We start from the raw sequence: 24,428 nt of genomic DNA, 5'->3' as shown, positions 1-24,428 counted from the left end.
TTTGTTTTGTTGCTAGGTATTTGAAGGCCTGCATGTTTTATAGACTGGGCAAGCAGTCCCAGACTATTGAAGAGGACACAGCAATGCTCATGCACAGGAAAATAATGTGTGTTTTGGCGGGCAAGGACATGACCTGTAGCAATGTTTACAATTTCAGCAGTGATTCTCCAGCCACAGCTATCACTGTGGGTTGAATCCATCTATCATCATTTTACGTACCCCATTTTTTCAAGGACGTACTGTATGTGACCCAAAATGCTTGGAAAAGGTTGCATGGGGGGGGATGTAAACTGGCTCTAAAAGACACTGAATATTGGAAGATTCTCATATTTATGTCTTGGACAGCACAATCCTAACCCCCCATGAGCCCCCCCTCCAGGGAGCCACTTTAACAGGATCACCTTCTCTCTCGGGCTGCAGACCCTTGCAGAGCTCCCTGGAGATGGTGTCAGATACGTTGATGATGGCCAGTGCAACTCCTGGTGGCCTAGATGAATACCTGCATCAGTCCCAGGGTGGCTGACTTGGAACCTCGGGGAGCTGTCCTGACTAAGGTTGCTGTCAGTGCAGTTTGCCCATAAGCGGCCACCCCTGGCACTGTCTGGCTCCATTTGATGCCAGCCTCAGCAGCAGCCAGCCCCACCTCTTACAGACAGCACTCAGGCAACTCTGCTATGCCTTGGGCTGCCCCACCATCTCATGAAAGTGCATGTGACCCGATGGCCCTGCTGCTCTATCCAGTGGGTCCAGAAGGGCCTGTGGCAGCCTGCCGTGACTTGGCAAGGCCACAGAAGCCCACAAGCACTGCTTGAATAGCCCACTCCCACGTCACTGCCCCTAATATACAGAAGCATACTGTCCCTGAACGTGAAGATTCTGTAACATTTTCATCCTCCATGAATTTGACTCATCTAAGTGAGCAGACCTCACTACATTCAGTGGCAGTGAATCTCCTCAATGAAGGAATGATGTGTTGCATGAGAAAAGCACTAACTGTAATCAACAACTCTAGTCTGATTTATTGATGCGGTAATATCTAAGGAAAGCCAGAATCTACATTGGCATTCTTTGTTAGCCAATCAGTTGTCCTTTCTGGTGAAGACTGCTCTAGAGCAATGGTCTAAGATAGTGGCAGTTCCCCCTATTAAAATGCCTGACTGCCAGATTTTGGCTGACAATTTTTCTACAATCCCACTGAAACCCACTTGCTTGAGCAGAACAGCTTCTACATTTTCCTGCAGGGTAAATGCAGTCTTTCATCACATTGCAGTTTGGGCTTTGAACTCCATTTACATTAGTTTAAACTTGAAGCAAGTGTTGAGTTCACAAAATAGCTGTGGATGTGAATGGGTTTAAAGGACCACACAACATGGTTTGGGGCCAATATATGCAATGCGATTTCCACATGTCCGGGTGAGGGCTGAACGACATGTTATCCAGTTATGTAACAAAGTGATCACCTGACTCTGAGGTCCTGCTCCTTGTTTTCACATTGAACAAAGTTGGGGAGTCATCATGAATCAGGCCTAAATTGGGTCCTCAACCATGCTAAACCTATGGATGGTTACTCAAATGTAAGTCCCACTGAATTCAATGGGACTTACTCTCAAGAAAGCGTAGCAGCATAAAAGGAGCTGTTATTGCCCTAGATCAGGGCAAAGGCCAACATAGTTCAGCATCTTGTGTTTCACTGCAGCCAACCAGATGCTCAAGGGAAGCCTGCAATCAGGAGATGAAAGCATGCCCTTCTTCCGCTATTCCTCCCCTGCAACTGGTATTTAAATGCATACTGCCTCTGAACCTGGAGTAGCATATCCTCCAAGCAAGTATAGGATATTGCAAGAAATCAATTAGGGGAGTCTGAAACATCAACCTGCTGGCAGGACTGGGACAAACACAGCAATGATCACCGGCAGGCAACAAGGTTGGCCCAAGGTTGTATAGGGGATGTGCTAGCTTCTGCCCCTCCAATTCTAACCCATTGCTCTCCTCCACCCTTTTGTTCTGTCACCCTCTTCCTTTCCCAGTCCAGGGAGTGGGAAGAGGAGGAAGAGGATCAGAGAAGGCACATGGGCCGACAGAAGTGGGAGCACCTTCCAATATGCTATCTGAGGTGACCGCTTCAGTTGGTCTCATAGATGGGCTGGCCCTGGCAAGCAATCAGCTATGATCAGGGTTTCCCCTCCTTTCTTTCCGCCACTGTTTGTGCCATTATGGAATCCCTTCTCTTTGAAAAGATTTCTCTTTCTCTCTTCTTCCATATGGAAACCATTGACAATTAGGGCCTAGTTGTGAGAATGATCATTATGTACCTTGCATAGCATGCTTTAAAATTCCCATCCCCTGTTGTATTTTTAACCCTGCAATAAAATAAAATTGCCACTTTAACCATGCCTCCTTCCTTGTGCCATTCCACCAAGTTGTACCCTGAGCCACAGCATTTGGACCCTGCATACGCAATAGATTTTGCCCCCATGTGTATGTTGCATGTGTCTTATCACTTGGTCAGACTCCCTCCTGTTCCAAGGCAAACTTCTGGGTGCCTTGGGATGGGGGAATGGAAGGGTTAATGGAGCAGCAGTGGTCAGGTATTCTCAAGCAACCTCAAACAAGCAAAAATGTAACTCACTAAGCCCTGCAGATTTCCAAGAGGTTGGACTGAGCCCTGTCATGGATGCTCATGTGTCCCTTGTATGGGATTGCAGCCAATGTCTATTAACAGATTTTTTACAACAGTAGCTCAATAACTGCATTTTATAAAGGCCTTCTATATCATGAGTATGTATGTGCGTGCATGCTGTTCTCAGTTTTGCTCTGAACTTAATTATGCCGAACCAACCGTATATCCTCTCCTTGCAGCAGTCACTCAGTATTAAAGCAAGTATGTTTGATTACCCAAGACATGCCAGACTGAATGAGGATTTTATATACCAAAGCAGCAGGTTATGTTGTTTCCCTCTACAGTTTCATTCATCCAGTCAGTCATTTATAATTTAAAAAAAAAAAAGGCAGGTAGTTTTAAGAAAAATCTCAGTTCATCTTCTTGAAAACACTTTCAGTTTTTAATCTGTGCCCACCTAAAGCATGACATTCTGTCATATGCACAAGTCAAAAGATGTAATGTTACCTGCTAAATGCTCCAGACAAACTGTCAAGGGACTCTACAGTACAATCCTATTTATATCAACTCAGAAGTATGTTCCATTGTATTCAATGGAACTTATTCCCAGGAAAGTCTTTATACTTAACCCCACACTTCTCTAGCATATTTATTTATTTATTTATTTATTTATTTGATTTATATGCCGCGTTTCTCCCCGAAGGGCACCCAAGGGCCAACAGATGGCATGGGGACATCACCAGACATTGTCAATGTGGAGTCCAGGTTGTGGATCCAAGCAATTTTATCTGCAAAGTGCCAGGAAAGCATGTTACCGAGTACAAGTTGAGCCTCATTATTCGTGTGGGTTCTGTTCCAAGCACTCACATGGATGGTAAAAAAATGCACTATAGCAAATCCATTTAAAAAACAAAGTTTCTTTGCTCTGGTGATTTAAAAACAGCCTTGCTGAGCTTTGTGATGTAAGATAAGAGTCATTAAGAAGACAATCCATCAATCAGTCCTCCTCCAAGCGCTTACAAAGGCGCTTCACTCAGTCCCTCCCTTCACCAATGCAAAGTGATCACCTTTCTTTCACATGCTCAGGGGGAAGGGAGGGGTTGCCTAGAGAGAGAAGGACTGATGGATTGTCAGCCAGCTGCCTCCCCTCTCTCTCTCATTAAGGAGGCTATTGTTAAAGGACTGTTCAGTTTTTAAAACCGATTTTAAAGGGATGCATTTTCCCCCTTCTCTAGGGATCAGCACATTCCTTCTATCTATCTATCTATCTATCTATCTATCTATCTATCTATCTATCTATCTATCTATCTATCTATCTATCTATCTATCTATCTTTATTTACATTTTCTTCACAAAAGATAACCACAGAGGCATCTCTTCCACACACCAATGATGTTTTTTTCTAAGTTCCCCACCTATGTGGTTACCCTCTTACCATGCCCTAGAGAGGATATACACAGCAGTCTCTTAAACCAATGACTCAGTTCCATGCACTTCAATACAAAATTTAGCCTCCACCTTTAGTAGGGACGGAAGAGTAGTAGGGACAGACAGTAGTAGTGTAGCCAGAGGAGGGATGGTGTGGTAAGTACAGCAGGCACTGTTGCCGTCGCTGCCCCAACCCGAATGGTCCTGAGGGCAAGTGGGAGGGACCACTTACACTGTGCGTTGAGGCACCTGCTGTACTTACTACACCGCACCCCCCTGGCTACACTACTAGCCAGAGGCCAGCAATAACGTAAGGGGTAAGGCACCTTCACTATCATGACTATCACTCCCACTGAAACTGACCCTGCCAGCAGGGATCCACTGTCCATGAGTCAACCTCTGGGAAATGACTGCTGTTCTCAATCTGACTGCCAAGGACACCAGGATGCAGGTCTCTTACTGTCTTGTGTGTTCCCTGGAGCATTTGGTGAGCCACTGTGAGATACAGGAAGCTGGACTAGATGGGCCTATGGCCTGATCCAGCGGGGCTGTTCTTATGTTCTTAACTACAATTCCCAGGAAGCCTTGCAGGTCTCTTGTTATCTGGTGTGCTCCCTGGGGCATTTGGTGGGCCGCTGTGAGATACAGGAAGCTGGACTAGATGGGCCTATTGCCTGATCTAGCAGGGCTCTTACTTTCTTAAGGCAACCAGAAGACGCTCAATCCTGCCTTGATGGGTCTTCATCCCATAGGTAGTGACATTCTCATCACCTCTCTTGCTCTTTCAGCAGCAGTGCTCCAAGGAGGCAGATGGTACAGTTTGACAGGGTGCTGCTCTGTGATTTCTTACAGAACATGCATATCCACTATTGATATATACTGAATTTTGGCACACGTATGTGAGCTAGAAAAAGCACTCCATTTGACATTTCCCCATGCACTTAGACCATACAGCTCATCAGGCTTACAATCCTTGAAAATAGCCATGCGCCATAGGACATAATACAGGGAAAACTACAGAGAGCAACTCCTGTTCTCTGATTTTTTTAAAAAAATGCACATTTGAATAAAAATTAACACAAAATATCCCCTGGAGAAAACACAGCAAAAAACATGCACACAGAAGAACAGATTCCTTCTACAAATCTCTTTCAAAGCAAAGTTATAGCTCAATAAGGAAGACATATTTCCATCTTCAAGTTGGCTGTAAATATTTTACAAGCAGTTTCCTGGCATGTTTTCAGAGCTAAAAGAAGAAACGTTTGCATGCGGTTTTCAGATGTCTGCCCTCCAAGCTGAGGTGAAGGATCCTAAAATATCCTTGAACAGCAAACTTGACTTGAGCAATCCTCCACAGTGCCCAGACAGTGACCGCCAAGGTGGATCTGATGAGGCCTTTACACTACCTGTAGGGACCTGTGAGTGAGGGGTCCAGATCTCAGATTGCCAAGTCTGATTGACGCTATTCCTGAAGATTCTTTTTCCAACACGATGTACTCCCAGGTGAAGGTGTATTGGTTCTTGCAGCCCAAGAGACCAAACTACAAATCAGGAAGAACATTTGTTCCCCCTGGGTAAGCCCCTGCTGCCACCATGAGTCAACCTGGACCTGCGCCATTGATATTGTTGACTGGTGCAGGCAGATTGGGACCAGGAACACAGTTAGGCCCCACTGCTGCTGAACCTACCCCCTTTTCTGGCTCAATCTGCCCTCCTCCCCTGTCCCCATTCCTCTCTCCCTGGGTCCCTATTCACCCCTCTCTGCCTTCCTCCTGACCCCTGTGCCATCTTACTGGCGGTGGTAGGCACCCCCTGTCCGTTGTTCACTGGTACTGTTGCATTTGTGACAGCCATGATGCTGATCACACTGCCAGTTTGTTGCAGCAAAGTAGACAGCTCTAGAATTAGGCTGGTACAAGGGTGAAAGTGGGGTATCATTCCAAGTGAAGGCAACACTGACACAGGACGCCTTACCCTCACTCTCATTTGACTTTGAGACATTCTCATCTGACTGACTACTGACTACATACTGTTGCAATGCCATCCTGATCACTATATTATCCCAGATTGCCCAGATTGCCTTACTATTCCAGGTAGAAGATGGCTCAGTTAAAACTGATGCCACAGCAGCAGTCTCTTCCTGAGATTTCTGAGACTCCTGCGCATGTGCATTGAGGCCTGTGAGAAACTGCCCGTTCCAGCTGGCATCTACAGTGCCAACTGACACCATCAACCCCACCCCTGCAGTTGCAGTATTCACAGAAAAAATGCCACCGCAGCCATCATGGAAAAGCTCATGGTCTGCATATGAAAGTAGCATGGAAGCAAGGCCATGCTGAGCTTATTTTATGAGTGACAACTGCAGATGAAATCTACAAATCTATAGTGTTTAAGATGCTACCAGGTGACTAGCAGTTGTTTGAATCGATCCCTTAATAAGTTCCTTTCACCACTGGTTTGATTATGTTCAACTGATTCTTCTCTCAGTAGCCTCGGCAACTGCAATAGAATCATTATCTTTTCACTGTGTTTTTAATAGGATCCTTTTAACCCAGGCTGTCCATCCTCCTCCTACGGAAATACCCTTCAGCGTACAGTTTAAATAGCACATTAGCTACAGTGAGAGGTCACTGCAAGACATGCAGCAAGAAGCAGATCTCACACCCGCACACACATAACACTCGTATGGCTGTGGGGGACTGTTCCGTCAACAAAGATATTTGGTGTGACCACAGGAGGACCTTCTACAGCACTCAATTTTGTGCTGCCTCGGTGGTGAGGCTTCGCTTAGCTGTAGAGCATAATATTCCTATTCCTCACATTGTTACCCCATTCCCAGAACTCATCTAAAAAACAATTACAGGGATTTCCCCCCTCCCCATTCTTTCACCTCTTTGTCTTAATTGAATAACGTGCTTTCTAACATAAAATTTATATCTATATGTATGTCTACAGATAGAGTCATTTTCTTCTTCTTCTTCTTCTTCTTCTTCTTCTTCTTCACTAGATATCTCACTAGACTAGAGAACTCTGTTGATCTCACAACACTATAAATAAAATGTTATTGCCTTCCAGAAACCAAATACAGGCAGGCTCCTACATCTGCAGATCCAGTATCTATGATGTCACTTCTCAGCGGATACACAGATCCGGGGGAACCCTGTGGCCCCCCCATCCACCCCTTACAGGTACCTTTGTTTACTGTAGTAGTGCATGCAGCATGGGTGCTTCATAAGAACATAAGTACAGCCCCGCTGGATCAGGCCATAGACCCATCTAGCCCAGCTTCCTGTATCTCACAGCGGCCCACCAAATGCCCCAGGGAGCACACCAGATAACAAGAGACCTGCATCCTGGTGCCCTCCCTTAAAGTTCATGTTTAACATTCTAACCAATTTCTGCCTAGCCCACAAGTGTACATATTTGGTCCCTGTTGCATATATGCAATGTTGGGAAGAAATGGCTTAACTAAAGAATTGAACATGCAGGCAACTACCCTGCACACTAGAGTTGCCAAATACCTTTTGTTTTCATGTGTTCTGGTGGATATCATTGGAGCTATCAGCCCCCAGATTTTGCCATAGTTCCATGAGCCTCTGTTGTCTCCCCTCAGTACCCACTTGGACTGCACTCTGGGTGGCACTCTTTGCATCTAATCTTGGTTTGGTGACTGAGACTCTGTGGGAACTCGGTTTTCCTAGCCTCCAGGTCCCAATGAACCAGCAACCTCAGGCATCTACTCAGCAGCCTGTTATACATATAGCTGTTCTCGCCCCATTTCCACTTTCTGCATGCAGATCAATTGTGGGTGCAACTTGCTTCTCTAATCTCTCTGTCTTTCTCCCTACTATTTTGAAGTCAACTTGAACAGGAGCACCCGGTGCGTCATTGGGGCAGATGCATGACGTTATGGGGAGCCAGTGTATGGATTTTCCCCATGGTCCCCAGCATTTTGCTGCTGGCCCCATCTTTTTGTCTTAGCCCAGCTCAGCTCAGTCATTAGGTGAGAAAAGCTATAGATGATACCAACAGCATCCGCAATGATTTCCAGTATAAAATAACACAAAGTGTAAGCACAAGGCATTTTAATTATCACTTCATTTATGTATTTGGGTAAAAAAAAAAAAAACTTAGTGGGACAGACAGAGATTAATTAGTGATGTATCAGTATACTAAAGTTTTATCAATGGAGATGAGTGACTGAAAATAATCTGTTCTTCAGAAAACGGTGGAGGTAAATTATACTTTCTAAAAAGTGTAGTGGAGTGAGAAGTGAGATAAATGAATCATCTACCAAAAAGGGGAGGGGGGCTCACAGCATTAAAAAAGTTATATATTGTGTAAAAGTTAAGTTTCAGTAGGACATCAAATCCTATCAGTTAAAAAGTGGTCTGACCATTACAATACAAAAAGTACAAAAGAAGTTATGGAGGTGGATGAGAAAGCACCACAGAAAGGAAGCAGGCCTGAAGGCTAACAATGATCTTGAACCGTAGCTATGTGCATTTGTTTTGGTTCGCCGACCAGAGATGAGGGCACCATGCGCACTTTCTACTAATGGATCCAAAGCAGTGTTGGACATATTTCCCAAGCAGAATGATGGAAGGGAAAGATGAATGTGCTAATTCACTCCTGAACCCTCCTTATATTGCATTTTACCCAACCACTGTACTAGAATAGTTATGTGTGTTTAACTATATACAGATTAACTTAAAAATCCCAAACCAATGAAGTGTGTATAAAGATGATGCTATAGCAACAGGAATTTAGCTCTCCATCATAAACGGTTGTCATAAAATATAAAAAGAAATTAGACAGGTGTCACTATCTCTGAATTGAGGCAAAGATTGGAAAAGAGATAATTTGACAATGGAGAAATCATTTTAAAACTAACATTTTCCTCATTTCTTAAACTAATTAGCTTCACCAAGATAATTTGAAGTACCCTATAATAAAGGCATTTACCTCGTGTCGCCAGGAGATGGGGAAGTGTGACATCCCCACTCCCTCTGGTGGCCCTGTCTGGGGGGAGCTGGGAATCTAAGGGGCCACACATGGTCATGGCTCTTTCTGATAGTTTACTCTGCCTCAATGGAGAACAACCAGTCTGAATAGAGATAAGTTTCCATTCTTTTACTCAATGGGAACCCATTCATGTTCCCTCACAGAACACCTTGCCCTGTTCTGCTTAACAGGGTTGTCTACTTTGTCTCTTGGCAGGTGGAGCAACAGGTCTCTGCAGGGTTGGATAGGTGATCAGATGTGCTCCTCCTCTTCCTCTTAGAAAATCTGCCCTTCAGTTAACCCCTGGGGGGTTAGTCAGAGCCCAGTCCAGGTCTCCTTGAAGGGGTCTGGTCTGGTGTTTGGAGGTACAGGCTCCTTGAAAAGCTGCTGCCACTAGGTCTTGTCCCAATGCCAGAGGCCTTTTCACCTGTGGCTCAGTCCCCAGAGTCTTTCCATCTGCCATGGGCTATGGCTGAGACCAACCTTGCAGTTGAAAACTACCCATGTTGCCGCCAGCTTTGGTATTTAAAAAGCTGCCAATCAATGCCCCACTGGATCAATGCCCCAAATCCTTTCTGGATTTCTTTGGGCTGCCGCAATCTCTCAAGCAGCTGCGCAAGAGCCAGAACGGACGCTTCTGTCTCCTTAGAAACCTCGTTGATCTGCTTCAGTGTCTCAAGTGGTCACTTGGTGACCGCTTCCATGCCTCATGTTAGCCAGCCTGCCAGCTTAGGCATCATAGAAAGAAGAAGACATGAAAAAGAAAATCTAGGAACTTCTTTATGTTCTTGTCCCTTCTTTTTGCAGTTGTAATGCACTTGTCCAGCATAACTAATAAGTAAGTTGGTCAAATCCTTTCTTCCCTGTGTGGTGTCAAAAGCAGGGTGGCTTCACCAGGAAGTTATGGCAGATTGTTTCATTTGACCAGGAGTATTAGGTTGCTCCCATGATGATAGAAGGAAGAGAACTAGAAATTTAAATGCAAGAACGCCTCAGTGTTCAGCACTCAATGTACTTTCTGCTACTGCTGGTGACACAAAACAATAGCACTGAAGAATTCAGCATATGGGCTCGCATTTCTTCCAAAGTTGTTTTTCAGCACCTGCCATTGCATGTCTAAGAAGGACTAACTCCCACATAAGAGTGTACCGGACTGCAGCCTAAGCCAGTGCTTTTGTTCCCTACTGTATCACTTTGCATGGTCCACCTACTGAAAGTACCACCAGAAGTAATGGTGGTGTCATCGCCAGTTCCTTCCAGATTGGAAGGTCAGATGTGACATGTCAACCACCAGTAAGAGGCTCAAGGTGGACAAGAAGGCGGTGAAAAGCATGCTTTGGGCTCTGCCCACCGATCAAAGCCTGCTACCACTGTTGTTGCATCATGTTGCTGGTCTCACTGCTGGGTGGCAGGTATCCAGGGGTTTCACAAGACACACCTCAAGTACCACTGGTGGTACCCATACCACTGGTTGAGAAACACTGACCTAAGCTACTATATCACCAGTTTTGTTACATCATCATCATCATCATCATCATACAGGTATTTATATACCGCCTTTCTTGGTCTTTATTCAAGACTTTATTCAAGGCGGTTTACATAGGCAGGCTTATTAAATCCCCGTAGGGATTTTTACAATTTGAAAGAATGTTCTATCTTACAAGAACCACAACATTCAGGTGTTACTTTCTTGATCTGGTTTCACATTCTGGCCTCCATCCTCCCACGCTCAGAGCAGATGGAATAACTCAGCTCAGCTTGTCAGCTGCTTCAAGGTCGTACGGTGCCGGTGGCCTCGAAATGGCGACCTTTGGATGTTATCTTCAGGCAAATAGAGGCTCTACCCTCCATGTCTGTCCAGCTAGTTTAAATACTGGAAGCAACAGAGAGGTACAGAAGAAGGAAGAGCCCTTAAATGGTGCTTCAAGTCAAGCCACAGCACAGGGAGAGTTGTGTTGCTGTTGCTGCATGAATGGCTGTGAAAGCTAGTGGGAGGGGCTGTTTATACTCATGTTTACTTAACATGCAATACTCATCGTTTTGCACTGTCCTAGCTATCTGACTGGGAGAGGGAAGCATTGCCTTGCAGCAAAGCATAACAAAAATTACAAAAGCATAACAAAAATTACAAAAGCATCAGGGTAATCAAAATGGGTAATCCATGAAATTGATTGGCAGGTGATTTGGAATGGAAGAAAAGGAAGCACAATGTCATACACTCAGTGAGGATGTGGGATGCACATGGCACATGTGGGGGTGACACCACTACAGGTCAAAATTTATACATTTGGTGTGTAATTTCATACAGAATCCTATGAAACAAACTGCATTGAAATATCTCTATTCTATCAAAAGTTAAAGCCAAATAATGTGATTTTCTCTGTAAACTGCTTTATGAACTTTTTGTTGAAAAGCAGTATGTAAATACTAATACTAATACTAATACTAATACTAATACTAATACTAATACTAATAATAATAATAATAATAATAATAATAATAATAATAATAATAATAAACAGTGGAGCCGGTCAATGGTGCATCACCACGCCCAACAGCAACTGTTATCCTGCACATGCCCAATCTCATCTGATCTTGGAAGCTAAGCAGGGTCAGGCCTGGTTAGTACTTGGATGGGAGACCGCCAGGGAATACCGGGTGCTGTAGGCTTATACCATAGTCTTTCGAGACTGAAGGTTGCCAACCACGCCCACCTCCCAGGGCTCTGCCCTGCCCATTGCACCGGAGGAGGCCCATCATGGGGTAACACGCTGGCCTCCTGTACTGAGTGATGCAAACCCTAGAGACGCCACTACATATACTGCATCGTTAATGAATTGAATTTGATGCCACAGCATATGGTGACAGCCACTAACCTGGATTGTTTTAAAAGTCATGGAGAACAAGTTGATCAACGGCTGCCAGTCATGATAGCTATATGCAGCTTTCATGTTCAGAGACAATATGCCCCTGATGACCAGTTTCTGGGGAGCAAGACTGGAAGAGAGCTAGCTGCCTAAATGTCCCATTTCTTTATTTCCCAGAGGCATCCAGTTGGCCACTGTGGAACAAAGGACGCAGGACATGAAAAAGACCTCCTGACCAGGAGGAACATTCTGATGACTTGATGATGCTATTTCTCTTCCTGTGCTATGCTCCACTTTGCTTCTTCTCTAGCAGTGAAGTTTGCCCAAAGTTGGAGAAGTAGCTAGTTGTTAGGCCCAATTGGATTGTGGAGTGGGTCATTCACTTCCCACATCCTCCCATTTCAGGTTGAGGTATCACAGTTCTTCATTTCTGCTCTAATTTCACTCAGTGGCTTTCATGTGGAGAGTGTAACATTTGAGTCAGCCCTGAATTTATCGCATACCTCACAAAATAGATGTGACAGAAACATCTACAGCAGAAGGTAAAGGCAAACTGAATTTGCACTTTAAATTATGTACATGAAACTGAATTTATAAACTAATAAGCCTTCTTTGAAACCAGGAGCAATAATAATTTCTCCCTTTTTACCTATGAGAAGGAAACATGGATCTCTACCAGTGAGGAAAAAGAAGCGGGTCTCCTTACAAGTCACTTTCTCATGAACAACATATCGGCCAACATGGAGAGCTGAGAGCATTCAGAGTTGAGCCCTCCCCCAATTCCTTAATGGAAATTTAATAGTGTATTTTTGTAAATGGCCTAATTAACATTTTACAAAAACGTGTTTTAAAATTAGATATTAGCGTTTTGTGCTCAGGAGACTCTGTAATGTGTTCCCCTGGATAATTTTTACAAATAACAAACCTTGCCAAGTTATTGCTTGTGAAATCCAAAGGGACTCTTTAGGACAAGAGAACTGATTTCAAAATTAAAAATTCATTAAGAATTTCACTTTCACTTCACCTTTGGAAGGTGGTGTCTCAATGACACACTTGGAATGAAAAGAGTCGGCACAGTCATATCAGGTCTATCTCAAAACACTATGACGAGGACTGCTAGACCTCTAACATTTTTCTACATGTGCTTAAAAATGTATAAGGGCCAACTGAACTGTTATATCGTGGGTCCATGGAAATAAATGAACGCATAGAGATAACAGCTCAATATGTTTATTCCATCTTCAGAACAGAACCTGGCAATGAAACTGACACAAGGCAAACACCTCCGGCTTTTATACCCTTAAGCTCCGCCCAGACTCCCCATGATTGGTGCAATAGAAACATTAACTAGAGGGCCAGTCGGATGGCAGGATTTTGATCCATCACCCAATTGGCCAGTCAGAAGTCTGGGCCAATCAGTTATACAGGATTTTGATTTGCATACATAACATGAGCTCTGCAATATTTGCAGATTATCCGGTGGATTCCAAACCACTGAGTTGGTGGCTGAACTGATGAAGTCATAAAGTGGTCACTATTTGTGTGAACATTCTGTATTGGGTGATAATGGGCAACCCAATCCTATGATTCCCTAGCACCCAGGTTACAGTGGTGATGAAATGGCTGCCATGGTATCCTATGGGGCCAGGGAAACTTCCGGAGGTATTGTCAGTGTAAGGCAACAAATGTTCCCAACCCTGTATTGAGCTACAGAGGCCCTATGGGGTTATTTGAATCTGTGCCTGATGAAGTGGGCTCAGGAGACCCGTATTGGGTTTTTCAGCTGGGGAGGGGGCATAGGATTTGATGGCAGAGTCTGCTACCATCTCTGCCCCTCTCTTGGTCCCGGTCTACCCCCTCCCCTCTTCTCTGCACCTCCAAAAGCCTCAACACATGTTCTGGTGCTGAGGTCCTAGCAACATTCTTTGCCAACAGTACAAATGAACTGCAAGTGCAGGGCTCAATAGGATTGGGCCCATAGACTGCAAATGGAACTTCCTTCTGAGAACACATGGATAGAACTGAATGAATGGCCAGACGTGTTTTATTTATTTATGATTTTGATTTTGTCTTTGTGTAATGACAATGACAATGACAACCAGACACAAGACAGTTAACCAAAATTAAACCCACAAAGCTGTAGAAGAGTTTGACAAAGAGAAAAACTACAGAGAAAAGTGGCAATGGTCTCAGAATGAGCAACAATTCTAGAATACTAGAGCAGTATTCCAATTATGGAAGACTAGGGTGGAGTCCTTAATGAGATCCACAGGTTCTAAACCTTGACTCCCCCCAATTTAGGCAAATCATGTATCTATTATAACCTTGTTGAAACAGTAGCTAAGCAGCCTTTTTCAACCAGTGTGCTGTAGTACAACCAGTGTGCCATAGCACACAAATGGTCTGCAGCTGTGCTGCAGGAATTTTTTTGGGGGGGGTCATTTGTTAGTAGGGCAAATGGGGGGTGTGAGCCCCTCACCAGCAGCATGATGTGCCTTGTCAATTGTCCAAAAACTGATGGTGCGCCTTGACAATTTTAATGTCTTGTCAGTGTGCTGTGAGATGAAAAAGGCTGAAAACCGCTGAGTTAAGGGAAGGAATAATAAACCCCACTCTGGAAAATGAGCACTGTATTCCAGGTTAAAAGTAAAACAGATCTTAATCTGCGCATCCTTGAATTGTAAGCCAAAAGCATATTAAGTGCAATCAGATTGCATGGATAAAACATATGTAACAGGTTTTCAAGCTGAGAAAATAAATACCTCTTTTGAAAACATGCAGCTTTTTCATAAAAGATCAAAGTACAATGTATTCCAAGATAATGCCAAGAAAACATATCAAGGCTATTGATTTTCATTAGGTGAAGTCTAATGATATTATTCTAAAACTGGCTTGCTATTTCATCAATTTTACAAATGTTAAAAAGAAATGATTACCAAATGATGATGAAAATTCAGTGAGTCAAGGGTGTTTTTTTTCTCCTTCTTTTGCAGGATCACCAAACAAACTGTCTCCCAGGAGGGCAAAGAGCATGTATTGATTCTTGCAGATAGGGTTTGAATTGCATTGGCATCCTTCAGTCTTGGAAGACTATGGTACCGCGCTCTGAATGGTGGTTCTGGAACAGAATGTCCTCTTCAGAGCACAAAGTAAAGTAGATATGGAGGATAGACTGTTTCCCATGCAGCAAATCCCTCCTCTCCACGTCGCTGAAATGGTCCAATGGAAAGGCAGAAGCCAATACGGTTGGTTCCAGTGGCGTTGCAGGAGTTGCCAGAACATGACTATGTTCAGCCATGAACTGCCTCAGGGACTCCAGCTCTGTATTTTGCCTCGAGGTTGACTCCTGAAGCCTTTTCCATAACTGGATGTAGCCACAAGGCAGTGGAGGTTTGGGATCAGAGTTTTCCTTCTCTCAGATGAGCTGCCTTCCCAGGCTGAGGAGTCCCATCTACCTGGTGGCTGTTTAGTCGCCTCTTACCACAAGTACAGCCAAACTGAGGGCCTATTCTTATCCCCCAGCTGCCAGGGGTGAATATAGTTATTTGGAAATACATTTTTGATCAGGTTGCCATGGAAAGAGTTCCATTAACCATCCTTGCACTGAGCATAGTTGTAAGGATAATGGATAGTATATGTTTTCTGAGGCTGCTGCTGCTGAAAATTAATATGGAAAATGCCCTTCTATTGAGTCAGATCAGTAGTTCAATCAGTAGTTCATTTGGCTCAGTCTTGTTGACTCTGGCTGGCAGTAGTACTACCAGGTTTCCTACCTGGAGTTGCTAAGCCGTGGACCTGGGACCTTCTGTGTGCAAAGCAGGTGTTCTACCACTGAGCTGAATTCTCTCTCCTTTGAGTTCCAAGTGAAGTAATCAGTGCCCAGCCTTGAGTCCTAAGTTGAGCTCATCTTTGATGAACTTCTTTGATGAACTTTTAAGTTGGACAACAAGTCCAACTTAAAACTGAGTTGCAGGACTCAAGTGCGTATACCTGCTCTCCAGTGCTGGGTATTGGGTTAGAAACCTCCTACGGTATGTGGTTACCTGAGCTCAATAGGGTAAAAATTGAGGAACAGATCTCAAATATCTAAGGAATTTTGTACTATGCCACTGGCATTTCAGTACCAGTGCCCTGTATTTCTCAGTAAATGAGACCATTTTTAAAAACTGACAGGTCATGGAGGTAGAGTAGTGTGAAGATGGAAGAATGAGGGTGGGGTAAAGGGTGCGTATAAGGCCTCAACCAAAGAGCAGGCTTCAACAGCCTGACAGGTGCAACTTGTTTTCCATTTGAAGTCATGTCAGGATATCATTACTGCTTGTCTTGGTACTGGTAAGACTCAGCTTTGCACTGATGATGATTTTTCAAAATAATATTAATGAAGATGGGTGCATTGTTAAGGATTGTCAAATCTGCCAAGGAATTGTCGCAAGGTGCATAATTACAAAGAAGTCACAAACCGCATCAGAAAAGATTTTTTAAAAAGTATAGCACTGGTACAACTTTAGCTGGGTTGATATATTTTCTCCACCGTGTGGAGTGACAGGCCTCCTCTCCTTGTTTGGGATTCTGAGGTGAAGAGGGACTTCAAGGAGGGACTTCAGCAAGGCAAAAGAGCTGTCAGGGGTTGGCTTCCTGTTTATGCACTGTCTCTGATGCTGCATTTACATGTGCAACAGAATGGGGTGGTAGATTAAGCCATAAGCCCTGAAGACCAAGATATCTGGGTGGAAGTCTTTGTTGTCTCTTTTTTTCCACTGTAACCTAAAGAGATTCTAGAAATATAGTTTAGAGCAATGGTTCCTAAACCTATTGAGGTCACAGCGCCCCTGCAGCCCTTTTTCCTGGCTCAGCCACCATCATTGGTTACACAAAATCTCACACAATCCAAGATGGTTGCACCAAAATCTAGTAAGACCTTGCGAGATCCACAGTGCCCAAATCTTGCCACCTTGCAAGACTGCAGTGCCCAAATCTTGTGCGGTCCAAGATGGCAGCATCTCGGAGAGCCAATGGAGACACTGTGGTGCTCCTGTGAGTGTTGCTTTGTGCCCAAGGGCACAAAGATATACACTGAGAGCCTCTGTTCCGGGAAGGGGGGGCAGTGAGCGAAGTCACCTATAACAAAGCCTTTGAATTGGCTGCTTGTGTTTAGAAGCTTCTGAAAGCTTGGTCAGACACCTCAAGGGCCCCCCCTCCCCCCAAAAAAAGTATATATATATTTTGACAAGGTCTATTTCCTTGTAAGGATTGGAACTTTATGGACTACAGTGCAGAATACAGTAAGGTGCACATAAACACGTTCATGTCAGTGGATTTATGCACATTTAATTCTGCATTGGATTGTGGCCAATATATGTTTTTAATATAGATGAGAAATATCTGATATATTTGCATAGGCAAAAAACAAACAGTATTCAAACAGTATAACTTTTTTGATGGAAAACAAAGAAGTTCTATCATCGTTAAACTTGAAAATATTTTATTTAATGAAATAAAATCAACAGCTGCTCAGCATGGCGAGACACTCAAAGGAAAAATCCTGCATGCCAAAATCTCCTTAATTGTTGTTGTGTGGAATTTGGTTCATTGTAAAAATTAATGAGGAAACAGGTTTCACAAATTATTATCTGAAAAGCAGAATACCAGGTCTCTTTTTAAAAAGGCATTTTGGCAGAAGGACTAAAATCTTCTTAAAAAAAAATTAGACCTTTAGAGATTAGCTTATTTCATGCTTAAGCTTTTGCCTATAACTAGCTGCTCAAAAAGCTGTAATGATATATGTTAATTCCCTATTATACGTAAGGAGCAGAGCCAGATGGTAGCATAAATGCGGAGCTATAATAATAATAAAAAAAAAACCACAAAGCTTTAAACATAATATTAGTGAGAAAAATGTGAACAAAATGTTTGCGGTTTCCTAATTCCTGTACACTATTCACTAGCAATAAATAATAGCGTATATCCTGATCAAAAAGACCTAAAGGATTTTTCTTGAGCCAAACTTATAGGGCACGTTAAAAAGCAGAACACACTTGAAACTACAGTCCCTCAGGTCCTAAAGAAGCTTCTGTGTTGCTCAGCCCCTTTACTCAAGATGTTTATGAAGAGCCCAAGCAAGAAAATCTCAAGTAGAATATAGGCTGCTGAAAACAGATGTGGGGCGTATGTCACAGCATCCTCACAGCCCAGGGGTGTCAAATTTGTTTCAGACTGACACCAAAGTTAGCATTCACGGTGCCTGCTGAGGGCCGGAAGTGACATCATTAAGCAGAGGATGTCCAGAAATAGGAACTTGTCCTTACACAGAAACTCATTAGCTGCAAATGACAGAAGTGAAAGCGCACAAAATTTATTCCTATTTTCAAGATATGAGAGAGCCCAATTATCATGCTGGGAGAATCCAATTATAACGAGGGTTGGATAAATTGCTTTTTAGGGTCACATCTGGCCCACAGGCCTTATGTTTGACACCCTTGTCATAGCCTCTGAATGCATATCCTGAAGATTTGCTTGCAATAGTAGCAAGTATTGAACAAAGCAAATTTTTTTTCCAAGTGTCTTCCATCTCTCTCTCTATTTCAGCCCCCACCATTATTTTTGGGTCTATTTTCTTCCAATTCCCCTACACCAGTGGCGTCACTAGGATTTGCATCACCCGGTGTGGGAGGCCTGCATGTCACCCCATGTAGTGGGCGGGGCAACGCCCCAGGTGGGGGTGGTGATGTACCATCGCCCCGCCCCCACCGTTTTTTTGGCTGTACCTTTTGTTATAACACAGATATTTCAATGTGGTTTGTTTCATTGCATTCTGCATGAAATTACGCATTGATTGATATATAACATGATGGTCTTATTCCTCCAAATTCTGATTTTCGTGATTTTGAAAACTTGTAGAGTCACACACACACACACCCCACCGTGTCAACTTACTAACATCTTAATGTAGCAGTTCTCAAACTTTTAGCACTGGGACCCACTTTTTAGAATGACAATCTGTTCAGGACCCATTGGACGTGATGTCATGGCCAGAAGTGACATCATCAAGCAAATTAAAATAAATAATTATAAATAATTAAATTAAAATAAAATAATTAAATAAGGGGGAGCCAGTCCTGTTCCACCAAGTGAATCTACTCTGAAGCAAGTCCCATAGTGGTCAATGGGACACTCTCAGGAAAGTGTGGGTAGGACTGCAGCCTGTGAGCCCAAGCCCATGCATGTCTACTCTGAAGTAAGTCCCATAGTGGTCAATGGAGCTAACTCTGTAATCTTCCTGCAATAACAATCCCCCCAAAAAGAATCAGTGAGATTTTCTGCCCTCCCAGTACCCAGTTTAAAGTTCTTCTATATCAGATAAAGACCAGATAAAGACCAGATAAAGACCCACCGGGCTTTGCAAGTACAAAATAGAAAACTTTCCCCTCACCATTCAAGCCTCTTTTTTTGTTCTTTTAGTGGAGAGGGGAGGCTGCCTTCTGGAGCATTTGTTGCACTCCAGCTCCATCGGATCAGGACCATTCTGGTGTCCTCACATTCCCCTTTGCCTGGCCTGACCATCAACCAAGGCACATCTGCCTACTCGCGAGTAAATGCAACATGAGGCTGCTTCACTTTCCATAGGGCTCCATAGACTCACAGCTGGGAGGGCGGACCTCCTTCTCCATGTTTTGGGGGGCTGCATTCATTGGATCAGGACCATTCTGATGTCTTTGGAGTCCTCTCAGCCTCTAAGCCTGCCTTGACTAAGGCAAGTTCGCCTACTCACGAGTAAACATGGCCATGTGGTTTCATTTCGGGCTCAGACTCGCAGCTGGGAGGAGGAAGTTTCTTGGGTGTTTTTGGGGGGCTGCATTCATTGGATCGGGAACATTCAGGTGTCGTTGGATTCCTCTGAGCCTGCCCTTTCTGAAGGACTATGGCAAGTAAGCCTATTCACGAGTAAACGTGCGATACGGCTCACTTTCACTTTCCATAGGGCTCCATGCATTTTTCCTTCTGGTTTTTTGACCATAACTTTTGAACAAAAGGAGCAATTTCAATTCTGATTTTTGCATTGCATTTCGCTGGCCATTCCGCATCCAACGATGTATGGCACGACATGGTAGCTCCTAACGCCGCGATGTTAGCTCATCCTGCCCCCAGGGCGCGTCACCCAGTGTAGCCTGCACCCCCCACTCCCCCCTAGCAACGCCAGTGCCCTACACCTCTCTTTTTCCAATTTGCCCTCAATGCCTTGCCAACATACTTCACCCTCTCTCCCTTTTTGTTTCCCCAAACTGGCCAGTTCCCCCACTTCTGCATTTCCTAATGAGTCCCGCAAGTTTATGTGGTACTCTGTCTTTTTCTCTGTACAATTCCCCCCCCCCCCAATACTTTCCTCGATCTGGCCAGTCATCCAAACATTTCTCTCTTGGGCTCTGATTTCTTAATCTATATTTTTCTGTTTGATGTACCCTAGATATTTTCATTTTTTCCCCCTCTCTCTGATTTTCTTTATTGCAAATATTTCAGCTACTACCACCCCTGGTCTTTCAAACAATTGACTTGCACGAGTTAAGCTACACTTGCTCAACAAACAAAACAAGCAAAAATCAGAGCAAAGCAAAGGTTTGTGTCAGGCAGGCAATTTGACCTGCCATTCCTCTTACTAAATACATGCCTGAGAGAAAGCATGAGATCAGATTGGAAAATGAAGCAGCTGTTCCCTGAGTCTGTCTCAGTTCCTGCCTTGTTCTTATAATTTTTAAAGAGGTGGAATGTATTTTTTTGACTTTACACGTAAGGGATTTTCAAGATAATTCTGAATATACATAATTTTGGCTTTACACTCTGACCTCCAAACGCAACCCTCGCAAAGACGAGTGGCAACTCTACCTCTGTGTTTTAATCTGTGTGTGTGTGAGCGCACAGAGTTGTGACAATATACTGGCAATGTCTTTCTAGGAACAAAGACTCATTATCTTTAGCCATTTCATTCCTAATGCAGCAATTAGAATTTACTCAGTACAGATTAGGGACGGATTTGGAATGGACATTGTCACCTCTCCAGGAATTTAGACTTTACACTGTTTAACTGTTTGCATTTCTGAGACTGCAAATGGAATTGTTGACAGTAATGGAAAGAGGTGAGTCTTTTTGCTCAGTCTTTTGATTGTGTTTTTGGGTGTTGTTGTTTTTTTAACCCTTTTATAACCCATGTTGTGTAAGTATTGAAATTCTGCAGTCCTCTGAGAGATGACCAAATGATGCTAGATCGGTAATTGAAGTTAAATCTAGAGAAAACTAGCTGGAACTCCTTATGAATTTTGGGGTGGAAGATAAGGTCACCCACAACTGGTGGTTTCATCCTCTGGTCCTCAGCCTAAGTTTACAATCTGCCAGTTTAATCAAATCAACATGACAACTCAGAAGAAAAGACTTTCTTCTTGTTTCTGTGTTTGTTGACAAACCATACTAGCCACAGCACTGATCCTTGGTTTGAACTGAAACAATGTCAACATTCTGACAATTTCCATTCTTTTGCCTTAAGGAGCATGTTAACACCTACGGCCACTTGCAAGTTAACACTGGTAAATCACTAGGCAAAACATGAAAAATCAGCCGGAGTCATTAAAATTTCATTATTCAGAAGAGACGAGTCGAATCTGGTTTTAAATCTCAAAAACTAAACATAATTTAAAATGGTTTTAAGATGCATATTCAAAAAGATGCTATGTGGAATCATTTCCTGGAGGTTTTTGGTAACTGGGCTGGAGATGTGTTGACTAGCAGCTAACCCCTGCCCAAGTTCTATGGAGTTCTCCATCCCTATTCTCTAATCACCCTGATGGCCCTGTTTCCAACTCAGTAGGCTCTTCATGAAACCCGAGACTCACATCACAGATGTTTGTCAGCCCAATCCTGAGCTACCCGGCACCTGTTGGAGCAGTAGTGTCAAAGTCGCTACTGCTGTATCCAGTGGGCGCCAGGAAGCAACTGGGGATCTCCGCGAGGGAAGGGGACTTTCATCCCCTTTCTGCAGGGAAAGCCCCAAGCCCCGCAATGAGACTTCTTAAGTCTTTGCCAGTTATTTTGCCGGCACAGAGTTGAGAGACTCCATGTCAGATCAGAAGGTCTGATATGGAGGTCAGGATATGGCAGAGCAGAGTTCCGCAGATCCCACCCCCTCCCGCCGCAGTTCCTCCCCCTCGTGGCCCTCCCCTACCCTCGTTCCACACTTCCCCTGCCCCTCCAGAGGCCATACTGCTGACCGGCAGCCTCACTTGCCCCTGGCGGCAGTGTGTCCTCTACCAGATGCAAGGGAGGGTACCAGAATGCAGGTTTCTTGCTGTCTTGTGAGCTCTCTGGGGCATTTGGTGGGCCACTGTGAGATACAGGAAGCTGGACTAGATAGGCCTATGGCCTGATCCAGCAGGACTGCTCTTATTTTCTTAACTGGTGCTGGGCCCTGACTGGTGCAGGCCAAACCTGCACCTGCACCTGACTGGTGCACCTGCACCAAACCTGCACCTGACTGGTGCAGGCCAAACAGCAATGCTCTTTCATCACGGGTGCAGTAAATGTGCTTTAAGGCATGTTAACCGCTCCCATTGCTGGCAGTAGGGCTCAGTGCCAGTGCTGGCAAGGTTCAGAATTGGGCCCTGTATGACACAGTTTCTTCCAGTGATGCAGTCTCTGGCTCTACAGACCAAAGTAGCTGACCACTGCTGGACTAGGACACGCCCCCCCCCAACATTTTTAACTCCATTATTCAAACTTTTTTAAAAAATGCCCTGAAAAATCATCTGCATTAAATTTAAGAACTTTACACAATGGCAGACACTTAGGCAGCTGCAATTTAGTTACTCTTTGGAAAACACACACACAAAAAGGAATTCAATTTCCCTTTTGTGGCTGACTACGGTATGTTGATTACTATACAGCTCGTGTGCTTTGAGAGCTTATAAAAAGAGCTTATAGCAGAAAACAAAACCACCAATATTTCCCTCCCACTCAGCATCTGGCTGCATCCATGCATGGTTTAGTTACAGATGCTCATATTCTTATTAACGAACCTGTTATTAATAGATGACTACCGAATGTCCCTGAAGGGTTCAACTCAGAACTTTCAGGCACTCAGAAACAGATTCAATTCAAACTTGTACTGCAGTTCTCTTTGATGCTGGTGGTTCCATAGCTTTGTAAGCGACTATCTCATTGGTGATCAGATTCAATTTGAACCATAATTCACCAAGGCTTTGTTCCAGGAATTGTTTTGTGTTCAGTTCTAGAATCAGTGAAGTAAGAAGGGGAGAGTGCTTAAAACTATGCTGATGACCTGGCATCAGAACATCACCAACTCCCAGCGGTGCCGCTAGGGGAGTGCGGGCTACACCAGATGACGTGCACAGGGAGTGACACCACTACTGGCCAAAATTTTTAAATCTTGGTATTTTAGAATAATATCATCATGTTATACATTTTTCAATTCCATGTAGAATGCAATGAAACAAACTGCATTGAAATATCTCTATTCTATCAAAAGTTATAGCAATAAAACCAGTGGGGTAGGACAATGGTATATCACCATGCTCACTGCCCAGGGAACTTCATGGGAAGTCCATCATAGGGATGACACGCTGGCCTCCCATACAGGGTGATGTAAACCCGAGTGATCCCACTTTCAACTCCTATAGGATTATGAGAGTTCACACTGTAATCATATCCAAGGATTACAAGGCAGGTTGGATCCTCAGTATCTCCCATGAAAGAAATTAAGAACTGCTCCTACTTCTGCTGCTGCTGAATACTTATAAACTACTCTTCGACAACAAAAAGTTCATAAAGCAGTTTACATAGTAAAAGAAATGTAAAAATTGTTTCCTAGCCCACAGAGGATCATTATCTTAAAAAAGGTAAAGACACCAGCAAACAGTTATGTGGAAAATGTGTTCTTCTATGTTTGTATGTTCTTGTGCCTTCCTCACTTCCGAATTTATTTAGTCCTCCCTCTTTTCCCACAGTTCTGGTTGGTGACATTGTTCTCTTTAAGCTGTATGGTCGTGCAGCTCAAGGTCCCCCAAAGTAGAGTTCCTCACAGTTTGGAGCTCTGAGTTCCTGGAAGATGAGCAATTAAGGGCACAATCCTATCCTGCACTAGATAGGCAAGCCAAGCCAAGAGGCTTGCACTGTCAGCCAAGAGGCTTGTGCTGTATCCAGCGCAGGATAGGCGCCATAAGCAACCCAGCCAGAGGAAAGGAGAAACATTTCCCCTTACCTCTGGGTAAGGACTCCTGGCCCCTATGGGTCTCCTCGGACTTGTGCCACCAAGTCTGAGGAGAGTGGGGCGGCTGGGAGTCGCTCTGTTCTCCCCAGGAATGGGGGTTGGGATCCGGCAATTGTGCTACACTTCTGTGGTCCTTCTACTGTTTTCCCAAGTTGTTCTTTCTTCTCCTGGGAAAGAAGCCATTCTTTCCCACAGCATTAGTGACTGTAGATGTTTTTATATCTAGTGCAGTGGTTCTCAA

The 24,428-nt window shown here is 43.9% G+C and overlaps 1 protein-coding gene and 1 pseudogene across 2 annotated transcripts in view; one reads left to right on the top strand and one right to left on the bottom strand.

Annotated features, from left to right (window-relative positions):
- CCSER1 (coiled-coil serine rich protein 1) overlaps positions 1-24,428 on the bottom strand; it is a 741,465-nt gene that overhangs the window by 171,361 nt on the left and 545,676 nt on the right. The window lies entirely within an intron of this gene.
- Positions 11,603-11,722, top strand: LOC136656272 (5S ribosomal RNA; annotated as a pseudogene).

This window comes from Tiliqua scincoides, chromosome 6, assembly GCF_035046505.1.
Source record: "Tiliqua scincoides isolate rTilSci1 chromosome 6, rTilSci1.hap2, whole genome shotgun sequence".
Classification (NCBI taxonomy): Eukaryota; Metazoa; Chordata; class Lepidosauria; order Squamata; family Scincidae; genus Tiliqua; species Tiliqua scincoides.
This window is presented reverse-complemented; position numbering and strand designations above follow the sequence as displayed.